The sequence below is a fragment of the Panthera onca genome, chromosome B4, assembly GCF_046562875.1.
Source record: "Panthera onca isolate mPanOnc1 chromosome B4, mPanOnc1 haplotype 2, whole genome shotgun sequence".
NCBI lineage: Eukaryota > Metazoa > Chordata > Mammalia > Carnivora > Felidae > Panthera > Panthera onca.
The window spans coordinates 111,409,817-111,422,382 of NC_138345.1; the positions used below are offsets into that span (position 1 = coordinate 111,409,817).

At 41.9% G+C, this 12,566-nt stretch overlaps 1 protein-coding gene across 5 annotated transcripts in view; it reads right to left on the reverse strand.

Moving 5' to 3' along the window:
• The window catches only part of ATP2B1 (ATPase plasma membrane Ca2+ transporting 1), a 132,147-nt gene extending 121,714 nt beyond the window's left edge, over positions 1-10,433 (reverse strand). For 2 of the 5 annotated variants that reach the window (XM_060656800.3, XM_060656805.2), the window contains exon 1: positions 8,975-9,362. The gene's annotated coding sequence lies outside the window, so the exon portion shown is untranslated. Of the gene's footprint in view, positions 1-8,351; positions 8,595-8,974; positions 9,363-10,341 lie in introns of those variants that run through there. The other 3 variants (XM_060656803.3, XM_060656804.3, XM_060656802.3) reach the window with 3 other exon arrangements.
• Positions 10,434-12,566: the final 2,133 nt, after the last annotated feature.

Consider the following 12,566-nt stretch of genomic DNA (forward strand, 5'->3'; position numbering starts at 1 on the left):
TAGTATAATTACACTATGCTTTAAACTTTAACACAGACCTATACCTATACTTCTTCCTGATGCCTACAATGATCCTGCACCAGCTCATGAGGTAACAGTTCCCTCTCAGTTCATGGAAAAGAACTCTCTCTTGAAAAAATTAGAACCTGCAGTAAACATACATTTAAAAACTTGGCTCCAACAGGGGCGCTTGGGTGGCTCAGCAGATTAAGAGTCCGACTTTGGCTCAGGTCATGATCTCATGGTTTGTGGGTTTGAGCCCTGTGTTGGGCTCTGACAGCTCCGAGGCTGGAGACTGTTTCAGATTCTGTGTCTCCATCTATCTCTGCCCCTCCCCTGCTCATGCTCATGCTCTCTCTCTCTCTCTCTCTCTCTCTCTCAAAAATAAACATTAAAAAAAAAATGTTAAAAACTTAGCTCCAACAGTATTTCTATCAATAAAGAGCAACAACAAGGGTATCATGGTTTATACTTTAAACCATAATATGGGCTTCAAATTATCGCATTTTACATCATGCAATAAATATGCTAATGGACTACAGATCCAACAAACACATCTGAAGAACACCCACCGTGATGAAAGAAGTCACAGAAATAATGGAAAGGTGAAATTGGTCACTTTACAATATAAATTTTTGCTAATGTAATGATTCATTACAATCAGAATAAAACCTAAAAGACTACTAAACTGAAATTAAGAAATGGAGGACTTCCAATATAGAAGATAAATTCTATTGTCCCAGCAACATTCTGTGGAATATGGTTGTTTTCCAGAAGTAAAACAGGTTGTCCTATAAGTCCATCTAAGTTAAAACTACAAAGGGAAGGGGCGTCTGGGTGGTGCAGTCGGTTAAGCATCTGACTTCAGCTCAGGTCATGAACTCATGGTTCATGAGTCCGAGCCCTGTGTGGGGCTCTGTGCTGACAGCTCAGAGTTTGGAGCCTGCTTTGGATTTTGTGTCTCCCTCTCTCTCTGCCCCTCCCCCGCTCATGCTCTGTGGGTCTGTCTAGAGCTCTCTCTCAAAAATAATAAACATTAAAAAAATTTTTTTAAATAAATAAAAACTACAGGGGTAAAAAGCGTTTTTAGAAATTTACCAAGAAAAATTCCTTAACCTTATCTGCTTTCCCTTAATGCAAGCTACACAATATCTAAGTCCTTAATCAATATGCCAAAAAATACTGATTGGACATTTGCTAAAGTTTTATATATCCTCAAGAACCCATGTTCTTATCTCAACTCCTCTATATTATTTCCAAATGAAATAATGACTAAAACAAAAAGGATTCATAATAAATGGAAGTGTATGACCCAGACTACAAATGCAGAGAAATTCAGACAAGAAAATTAATGAGTGATGATTGAGAAAGGTAGACTAATGCTGAGTTCTGAAGGATGGAACACTTAGACAAGAAGATCGAGGCTCCTATCAGGTGAGAGGAAAAAACATAATGACAGCAAAGGTAATGAGAAGGGTGTATATGGAAGACTGCCAGACTGTGACTGTCACAGAGTGGGCAGTGGACAGCGCTAAGTTACTGCAGCACTGTTCTCAGCTGCAGGAAACATGATTCCTAGTGTGACCTACGCGAATGGCACCCACCGGAGGTGTACAAAGTGGTGATTCCATTAAGTAGTATAGAAAAGTGGTGATCCTTGAAGGTAATATAGAAAAGTAACAGGTGGGATGATCCACTAAAAGGGACTCTGTGAAACGGGAGCAAAACAGTAAACACATTTACATAGATTCAGTCCATGTGAGCACAGCAAAGGACGGGAGAAGAACCAAAGGGAAAACTGCATAAACCAGCAATCTTGGATGTTGGTTTTGCCCCTCTACCCTTATAAAACCCCTATTAATATTTCTTAGAACCAGCATTCTAACAGACACTTTGGAAAATACTGAGCTACTTTACAAAAGGCCTTCAAAGTCAAGGTGCGTGTTGATAAAGAGAAAAACGAGGAACCGTTAAAAGTTTTAGTGACGAAATGACAGCAGGAAAGCTTTTTAAAAACAACAAAAAAGTTCTGGCACAAATATGAAGGGTAGATTAAAGCAGCAGATCTGAGCATTTAGAGAGTAAAAAAATTGTTTAATATCCTTCTGGGAGCAAACTCACTGAATTAGTACAGTGAACAATAAATCCACAGTTAATAACGAAGTTATTTAAAAAGCATCTTTTAAACAATCAAATCCTTTTTAAGATCTATTTTTCAGAAAATACAACTTTTTCTCCTAAAGTTACCAGGTTTTTACAGTAGTCATACCAGTTTACAGTTAGGCAGTATAATCTCAGATTTCACAATGTAAGCAAGCACTGGTCCATTCAAAACTATCCTTATTCTTTCCCCCAGAGGCCCAGGTGACAGTAATATTAATACAAAGCAGATATCCCAGATTTTGAGATACCATATTGTTGTAAGTTATTGTACCTAAAAATACCAAATAATGTTTTTAGCAAAGAGTTAACTAAAAACACTGCATACTGTTTAAAATAGTTAACACTATCCTAGGAAAATTTTAATAAGAAGTAGCTTCAAAAGAATATGGTTAACAGTTTACCCATAGTTTATCTGGATCTCTCTGCCAAAACTCTTTATTAGTTTCAATTTCTACAGTCATTTGTAAATTATAACCCATAATTCCTAAATATATCCTAAAGCACAGCCAATTAAGTCTAACTTTTTGGAACAACAACAAAATGCTCAACACAGTCTTGAAATGGATTTACTTTTCAATTAATTTCATTATAAAATGTATTTTAAATACAGATATATAAGCTATTTACCATCCTGTTATAACAAAGCAACAACAACTGTATTTTAAGACTGGTTTTAAATAGAAAGTAATCCATATGTGGTATATAATATTAGATAAAATAGTTTAAAAAGTCAAATCAGTTTACATCGACTGGACCTTATAGTAGAGGGCTAAACAAACTGCTGTACAAATTGTTATTTAACATTTAAGTAAAAGGAGCAGTAACTTGCTTTAATGCACAGAATAGTAAATTATCAATTAGTCTTATTCATATTCTTGAAAAATCATTAGGCACTAACCTGCTGCTTTTGAAGGAACAGCTGCTTGTTAACTGAAATTCTAAGGACCACTACTTATCCACCAATGTATGTCCTTTTAAGGAACATACAAAATTTTTCTTTCTACCAAAAAATAAGAGCTAGACTAAAGCATAAATATACAGTACTGTCCTGACATAATATGCATTATTTTCACAAAAATAAGTCCCCACGTTAAAGTCATTTGGAAATGGCAGACACTGGGGCATGAAAACAAAAAGAATGTTCTTTGTCTAGGAGTTTACAACATTTAATAATAAGTAACTTAATAAATAATCACAGATGGATCTTCTGAAAGAAGACAGTGAACAAAGATAAGAATATTTTCAATTTACCAGGTTTACAACTGTTACAAAACCCACCAAGTCCACAAATCAAACTTGGCTACAAGAGTCAAAATTGTTTGAAAGCACTAACTCTGTTATGTTCCAAGTCAAACAAATCAATGATGCCCTTCTAATTTATAAAGGCATTCCTACTGCATAATATAATTTTAACCTAGTTATAAATTTAACATGTTTCTCAAAATACAGACCACTGGGCCCCACCCCAAATGTGCTGAATCAGAACTGCAGGGGCAACGCCAGGGAATCTGCACTTTGAATAACTCCCCCAGGTAATCTTCATGCACACTAATGCTGGAGAACCACTACTTACTTGCCTTGCGAGATTTATAAAAAGCTTTTGTATTTGAGGAACTAAAATCTCCTTGTTTGGGACCTTTGTAAAACTAAATGACATTACAAATTAATATTTCAAAAAGACTCAGGTAATATATATGTTTGGCAGAAAAACAAGTGCATTAAAAAATTACAGCAGAAATTAAAAGAAACCTGTAGCATAGGCCATTTTAACACAAGATACAAGACACCCTTAATCATTTCAAAGACCAACCGGTCTTTGAAAACAAAATTCCTTACTTAAGAATGATCCAATCCACAATATTAAAAATATAGTATTTCAAATATGTTCAAATATATCTTACTGAGCTGTTAAGTAAATCAGAGTATGAACTGTTTACATTATACCAAACATAAGCAATAGAGTATATGTATAAAGTTAAACCCAAACAAATCTATTTATATTACACTATTAAATTTATTCTGATCAGAAACTGATTTTTCATAAACTTACATAACTTTCACAAACTTACATAAAAACATGTATAATGGAAAGAGCAATGGAGCAAAACCAAGAAGCCACCTAGAGTCCAGTTCTGGCTAATCTAGCTGTTAGCTATGTGCCTGTGGGGCCTAGACAAATCAGTTTACCTAACTGAGGTGGGGCGGGGAGGGACTACCGATTTTACTCATCTCACAGGATTATTTATTGTGGACTCAAATGAGGTAGTACATGTTATATTCTGAAATACTGTAAAGCACTTTACAGACCAAAAGCATTATTACTGAGAGCAAAATCTGAGAGCTTGCTGTAAAACAATGAAGAACATAAAAATTACCTTTCAGGTTCAATTAGATATTGGACATTAATTGTGTATTCTGTAAATTACCAGTAAAATTCACATAAATTCACTTCAGTTACCTGTGTCCCCATTTATAACAGATCTATTTCATGTGTAAAGATAGAAATGAAATTAGATGGGCCACCAATTGATAATTGTCAGTATTGGTCACTGAGTATATCATTCTCTGTACTTTCTCATGACTGGCAATTTCCATAATAAAACTTTTTTTAACAAAGCAACAACATACATGTGTGTTTATGTAAAACACTTGTAAAAGCTAAAAAAGACATCTTTTTAAAAGTTTTTTCTCTTTCCAAATATTTTTCCCATAACTACTCTGTATCATTTGCTTTTGACGTTACCACAGATTCTATATATTCCAAAATAAGCTACTCACATTACCCTTTTATATATCATGACACCGACTAGATAATAACACTCCCCTCCAACTGGGCAAGTAAAATCTTACCCAAGCTGCAAAAATTTAATTCTTAGGTTTTTGCTCCCTGATCTTTACTCCTTTATGTTTTTGCTCATTTATTACAAAATTCAGGAATTAAAAAGTGAAAACAAACCAATTTCAGCTGCATGTAAATGCAAAAAAGTAAGAAAGAAAGGGGCAAATACTCTTTTTGTTGTTTTTAGTACATAAAAGACTGACAATTGTAACTGGCCATTCGTCTTAAAACCTGTTGACCTATACAACTCAGTTCACAAGGTAAGAGACTGTTTCATCCAAAATTAAGTTAACATGTCTGTCAGACAAAGGAATTTGGTAAATTTAACCCCTAAATTGAAGATTCTATCAAATTATGCATAACAATGTATAATTACTTTACATATATCAACCTAATTGCTCAACTAATGTCCTTAACATGAGGCCATGTTCCACAGACTGAAAAAGCACAAGCCACTCTTCATCTCAAATTTTGTGTTCAATTTTAACTTAATGAAACATCTGTAGCTGAACAGCTTATGGTTTACAGTAGTCTATGAAGAAACTGCAAGTGTTCAAATTAAACCTTAAATACAGATAGAAGGGCAATAATATCTTGTGGTTGATGATGAAAACCATTTGGTAATATCCAGTCATTCATTACATGAGCTAAATCTTTATTTCTTCATGTTACATCTGTAGTAATAATTATCAAAAAGTATCCTGTGCCTAAAGAGACAGTGTACCTTCAATTTTTGATGGGGGGGGGGACAGGGGGGAGCAAGTGGGCAGGGAAGGGAATCTCACAAATTCAACTGTCACTATATCATTTATTTTCTGAGCATTAAAAACTCCATTTATTTTTGTATGAGATGCATTTGAAAGGAGCCATATAGAAACCACTTTTCCCAACATGGTCTTTAATAACTTTGAATGTAAGAACTCCTGCTGGAAGTCCTCATTTATATCATTTAAAAACAAGTAATTGTAAAACTTGCAGTAAAACCATAAAAGGCAAGCTGTTGCAAGATGAAAAACAAAGAAGAATTACTAACTTTACTCAAGGTTAATAAATTTACAGATTTTTTGCATCTTTACTGTAAAATCTGTTAATAGCACATACGCTGTATTAAAAAAAAAAAACACTTGCAAAACCACTATCATAACGGTAGGTACCTTTATTTGGTGGCAATAGCTCATTTTAAAGATCTATTTACAATGCAGCTATTTCCTTATTTCTTTTCCTAAGTAGGTCCAGACTATCATTACTTCTATTATCACAAGCACAAATCAAAACTAGTTTCTCACCTCATATCTCAGAATCCTATATTAAGTCACAAGCGTCAATTAAAAAGCAGTATTTCCCATAGAATGCCAGGAACCCCCATTAACACACAAAAAAATTAAAGACAATTTCACCTTAACATCTAAATGGAGATGTCATAATGATAGCCGCAACAAAAACCAAGAAGGCGTACTCTGAATTTTCACCATTTTAATAAAAAAAAAAATCACGAAATTTTAAATTAAAGGTGGCGCTCTGTCCTCAACTCACCCATTGTGACTCACTTTTGCAGACTATATGGTAGGAAATAACAGTTACTTTTCAAAGATCTTTGCAGTTACACCCAAACCAAAATCAGGACAGAGATCCACCCTTAATTACAGCAATTTAACTGTCTCGTCCAAAGCAAGGTAGAAACTAAAACGTCCCCCTGAAATCATAGCTAAGTGAGCCCATTTCATGTACTAGTTTTCAAAGATTCCCTTTAAGAAAAACGTTTCTATCTACTTCAAATTTGAACTCACCAGGGTGGAAAAGAAAAAGGTGGGGGCGGGGGACCCAAATGAAACGCACCAGTAAAAAGCAGATTCTCCTCCAATCCCTCTAATACCCCCAATCCGCCTCCGCCACACGCAAGGACAGGGTGTCGGAGGAAGGCTAGCGGCAGGGCAAGCGGTGAAGGCCCTTTATTGACTCACGTGGGCCACCATCCAAAGGGTTACACACCCTCTGCTTGAGGACAGCCTCATACAAAGCAGATCCTTAAAAGTACTTCTTATTATAAAATACACCCACGTTGAGCAAGAGCTTTATTTTAAAATAAGACTGTCCTCAGGTGGGGGAGGTTAAACACAACAAAGGCTTCCATGTTGAAAGACAATCCAGATATATGCATATACTTACACACATATGGGGAAAAAAATCCATATAACTAATTCATCGTGAACAGCAATCGATACTAACAGGAGCCATTAGATTATTAATAAACCCAGAAAAGTAGCATGCATAACAGCCAAAGGTGACTGCTGGGCTCTAACCCCAGGGAAAGGTAAAAATTTGCGTGTGGTATAGGGTCCAGCCCTCCCCAGATTTAGAGACCCTCTTTGACTTCCCTTAGCACGGCCCTCCCACCCCCAGCTCGGCACCAAGCACCGTTGCACCGCACAGGATGCGAGCTCTCCCAGCGCTGCGAGTCCCGCAGAAAACTGGTGAATGAAATCCGCACGGACACCAACCTGGCTAGTGACCGCGGCGCAGAACCAGGGGTCGCTAACTAGCTTAGCCAAAGATTCTCCTGCAGGATGGGATAAAGGGAGCACACCCCCACCCCCGCAACTGGAATGCGGTTCTTTCTTACTGACCCTTTCCAAAGGGGGAGTGGAGGACGCAGGGCTTGTGGGTTGGTGTTTGTTTTTCCTTTTAAACTAAGTCTAAAAAACCGAATCGGAAGCAACCGTCAACATCCTGGGGGGGCCAGAAGACGCCGGGAGAAAAGCGAGGCTGCTCCTTAGCTCCCCGCGGAATCACCGTCCGGTGTGACAACGCATCAATCAACCAGACCCGGCCGGGGGACGAGTAGGGGACCCCGCTCTCAGCTCGCGGAGCGCGAGTGGGGCCGAAGCTGGGGATTAGAGGGTGACCCTCCTGGGGCTTGGGGAAAGAGTGCAGGGCACCGCTGCCCTCAAGGTCACCACACGCCGGGGCGGGGGCGGCCGGCAGCAAAATGGGCTATGGCGCGGCCGAGGCGGCTGAGAAAAGCCAAAGAGCTGCGGGTGTAGACACGAAGCCCCACCGAGCCCTGTCCCTCAAGCTCTGGGCGGGGACTCCCGGCCGGTCCCGGCGCTGAGGCGCACGCCGAGGAACCCGCTCACCTTTATGATCTCCCGGGGCGAGCGCGGCAGGAGACAACCTGCGAGGGGCGCCCCGAACGCCCCCGCCAACTTGTCCCGATTGCGCCGCAGTCCACTGAACACCCAGCTGTCAAGACCCCAGCCGCGACGCCCCAACCTCGACGTTCCGCCCAGCCTCCCCCGCAGGTGACCTGACCCGCCGCCACCGCCGCGGGCGGGCGGCAGCCGCCACTCACCTCGCCCGGCAACAGGAACCATTTTCCGAGGGGGGAAGGAAGGGGAGCCTGCAGGAGGGTCGGGGGGTGGGGGTGAGAGCGGTGAGGGGCAGCGGGAAGCACGGAGAGTGGGGCTCGGTCCTCCACTCGTCCGTAGCCGACTTGCAGGGCTCGGGGCGCCACGCGGAGGTGCGGCTGCACCTCGAGGATGAGGCGGCCGCGGAGCCCAGAGGCTCGGCGTCCACCAGCCGGGGCTCCCTACTCACGCTGCACTGCGAGGAGGCGGCGGCGGAGGAGGAGGCGGCGCCCAGCCCGGCCCCCGCCCAGAGCCCGGCAGCCGCCGAGTGGCCGCCCGCGTCCCCGCAGGACCCGCCTCCTCGGCTCCGCAGAGCCGCACACAGGGCGCGCCGCGCTCAGCACGGGCAGCTCCGCCAGCCTCACGCCGCCGTCCGCAACAGTAGGGGCGGGCGGGGTGCAGCCCCCTTCGTGAGCACCGCAGCCCAGTCCGCTCCAGGCGGGGTCGTGGCCACCGGAGAGCGGACGGCCAAGCACGAGGGGGATGCGCAAAGCTTCGGGCAGGGGCCCCGTTTGCACCGGGTGGCCCGCAAGATTGCCGGGGTAGGCAGGGGGAGGTGAACGCTCACCCGTTCCGGTCTGGCGCTCCCTTCTTTCCACACCCACACGCCTCCCGCTCCACGCTGGCGGCGCAGCTGCTCCCGCTGCCACTGCCGCCGCCGCCGCCGCCGCCGCCGAAGCTCGCGCCGCCGCTGCTGCCGCCTCGGCTGGGCGCGGTCACGTGACGCAGCCCGCGGGGAGCCTGGGGGCGGGCAAGCGCGCGCGCGCCGAAGTAGCGCGGCTCGAACGGGGACTAGGAGCCGAGCGGCGTGGAGAGGGCGTTTAAGGGGAGGACCCAGCGAGCGCGTCCCCGACAGGCGAGCGCGCGCCCGACGATTAGAACTTGCCGCGCGGTCGGGAAAGGGTGTCCGGAGTGAGGGGCGGGGGACAAGCGCCTCCACACGCCCCTCCCTCTCTTCCTTCCCCGAGAACCTCGGTCGGCCGTTGCCCCCGCCCCCTCCCGCTCTCGCCTTTCCTCTTGCTGCTGCCTGCGATTGGCTGAGAAGCTCTGACGTCCGTGTTTCCATGACGTATCGAAGCGGGGGAGGGGCGGCGGGGGAGGAGGGGGTGGCTGGAGCGCAAGGGGCGGTGACTCCGTCAGTCACTCACAGCTGCCGTTTGGGCGCGGGGCCGGTAGGCTGCCGCGAGTGTGGAGGCAGGACGCCGAGGACTGCCGCAGGCGGGCGCGGGCACTCTTCACCTGGGGCCCCGCCCGAACCACCCTCAGGCCTGCGCCCCTCTAGAAGCCGGGAGCTGGGCCGGCGGGTGGGCGAGGGCGAGCGCTCCTGGCGAGGACAGGTTAAGGCTGACCCCGCGCCAGCGGACATTTGAGCGGCTCCTCGCCGCGTCTCTGCTCCACTTCGTACCGGACTCGCTGCCCGTCCCGGGCCGTGACGCACGCGCCGGACGCCAAAAGTGCCTCTCAGCTCGCTCGCTCCTTGAGGAGAGCCCACTCCCGCGACGGGGGCGGGGCGCCTCGTCTCCGTTCCAGTCGGTCGGGCCCCAGACACCGGGGATCCCCGCTGCAGCGCCCAAAGGGTTAACCCAGGCATGTCTCGGGATCCGCGCTTAAAATCCCCATGTTTTCGTTTTGGGTTTGCTTTTCCTACCTATACCCAGCCATTGGCTCTTTTAGTTCACTTTGTAGCATCTCGACCCAACACCCTTCTTTCGTGTGGGTGAAAAAAAAAAAAAAAATGGAAAAAAAACACACACAAACAAACACCGGGAAACCTGCGGTATTTAGAGGCTAAGAAGTAACCTGCTTTGATCCAAATTTCAAGAGATTTTGCAAGTTAATAAAAAAAGAAACCACTCGTAAGACATCTACTTTAAAAATAAAACTGTTTTTCCTTCCTCCAACACATGCACACTTGTATGTAAAGATTTGTCTTACCTAAGACACCGTGTTCCATCTTCCTCCAATTGCTTCTATTTGAACTAACCGTCGCCGCTCGTCCAGAGACCTTAGCAGTGTTGTTTTCAATACCACTTAATCAGAACAAAAAGATAAGTTCTGCGGAGTCTCCTCCCTTCTCTTAACTCCAGGACTGGAAAAATGAATATTTGTAACGTCTTCTTAAAAGCATACAAGCGATGCAAGACTTTATTATGTATGTTCGTTCTCTGGTAGCATTTCTTTTAAAATATTTTAAAGGCTTAGTAACAAAATACGTAAAAAGTTTAAAAAGCAAAAAACGCCCAGTTGACCCTGTTAATATATATATATATATATATATATATATATATATATATATAGTTTTTTTTTATCAATTTATGTATCTTACCAGGTTAGACATTACCTTTTGAGCTGTGTGCCCTTGACGTGAAAAATTAGCACTTGGGCAAAACGATAGTTTTTCCTCTCTTCCTCTCTTACCCCTCTCTTCCTCTCTTTAATCACTGTTAAGGAATTGGTTGGTGTGGTACAATAGCCCTTCCTGACACTATTTCAAGACTGCTTTCAGAAGAACAGATTATCTTTTCAAAACGACTTAGAGAAATTTAAGAATCATTGGCTTTTGTCCAACTTTTCCTCCAAGTAAGTCGCAATAGAAAATTGAATTATGTATTCTACTTTAATCAAGAATTTAACATTAAAGTAATATAGGAATCATTGCTACACTACACTAGCAAAAATGGATAATAGATTAAATTAGAATCTGTGCACTTCGTGTTTGTTACAATTCCAAATAATAAAATGTATACTCTTAAGTTATTGTGGTCATGAAAAATTACTCAGCATCTTCATTTTAAGACATGATTTCAATAAGAGTTTTCATTTATGGAGATTATATACATATATATCCTAGAACATATTTGTATGCATTTTAATGAAATATGAGTCACACACACTGATATACTTTCACTGTCATAGTCAAGATGATTGTACTGTGTAGTTTGGTTTTTATATTTTGATTCTTCAAATAGCAAATACAGGCTGAAAGCAATATAGAAATAACTGTACACATTACATAAGGAAATTCATTTTTTTCTCTAACAGGTTTATTACTGAAACCACCTTAATGACAATTCTCAATGTAAAAATCAAGAAAATATTTCATTGCTTAATTAGCACTTCCTAAAAATGGAACTACTTGAATTCAAAGATGCCACTGTGTAAGATAAAACCATATTCTCCCATTTAAGACCTCATGTATCCCATGGATTTAACTGACCTAGAGATCTATCAGTGCATATTAAGAATAATAAAATAATGTGGGTTTTTTTGTTGAAATACCTATTTTACAAAGTTCTTTTAATGCAGTTTGAATATATGACTATCTTTTTTTAGTTACAATGCAAAATTTATAAAGGTATTTAAATCCTATGGCAAGTTACTATTTGGGGTATTAACATTATTTGAAGATAGGCCATGTGTTCAAAATAACAATGCTCTGCAAACTATTAAAGTACGTGACATTTGGTGAGGCAAATCAAAACTATTGATTATTTTCTAATAAGTTGATCAATTCAACATGAACTAATTATGTATAACTCATAGACAGTTTTCTAAAATCTTCAATGTAATTAAGTATAAAGGGAAACATTAAGATCTTTACCCCCAAGGATTCTGTCACATGCACCTAGCAATAGGACAAAATAAGACATATCAACAGCAGCATATATTTAAAACCATATCATTTCCCAAATTAGATATGCAAATATACAAGTTCTGATTTTTACAGAGTGCTAAAGAGAATTGACACGTGGAGAGAAGCATGAGAGGAGAAATATTCAATGCTTCATAAAAAATAGTTGTATGTATTCTCAAATTCCATTAACCTGGATCACCAGAGAGAGATGTCAAGAGAAACATTACTTAACTGAAAATCACAGAGAACTGTTGTCTGTTAGTAACACATTAATTACATTTGCTGAATTCAATGAAGTATGGTTTTGCGTAAGGCTAAAACAGGAATTTTCAAGTCACATAATGGAAAATTTTTATAGGTGAAAAATGCAAAACGGTTAGTTGTCATCTTTTGACAGGAATTATTTAACACCCTGTACTCTTCTAGGTATAAGGCATTTTTTTCTAACCCAAATATTATATAATCTAGGTCATGGAGTATGGTCCTAAATTTAAATTCCAGAAAATCAAAAGAGGAAAAGCTCATA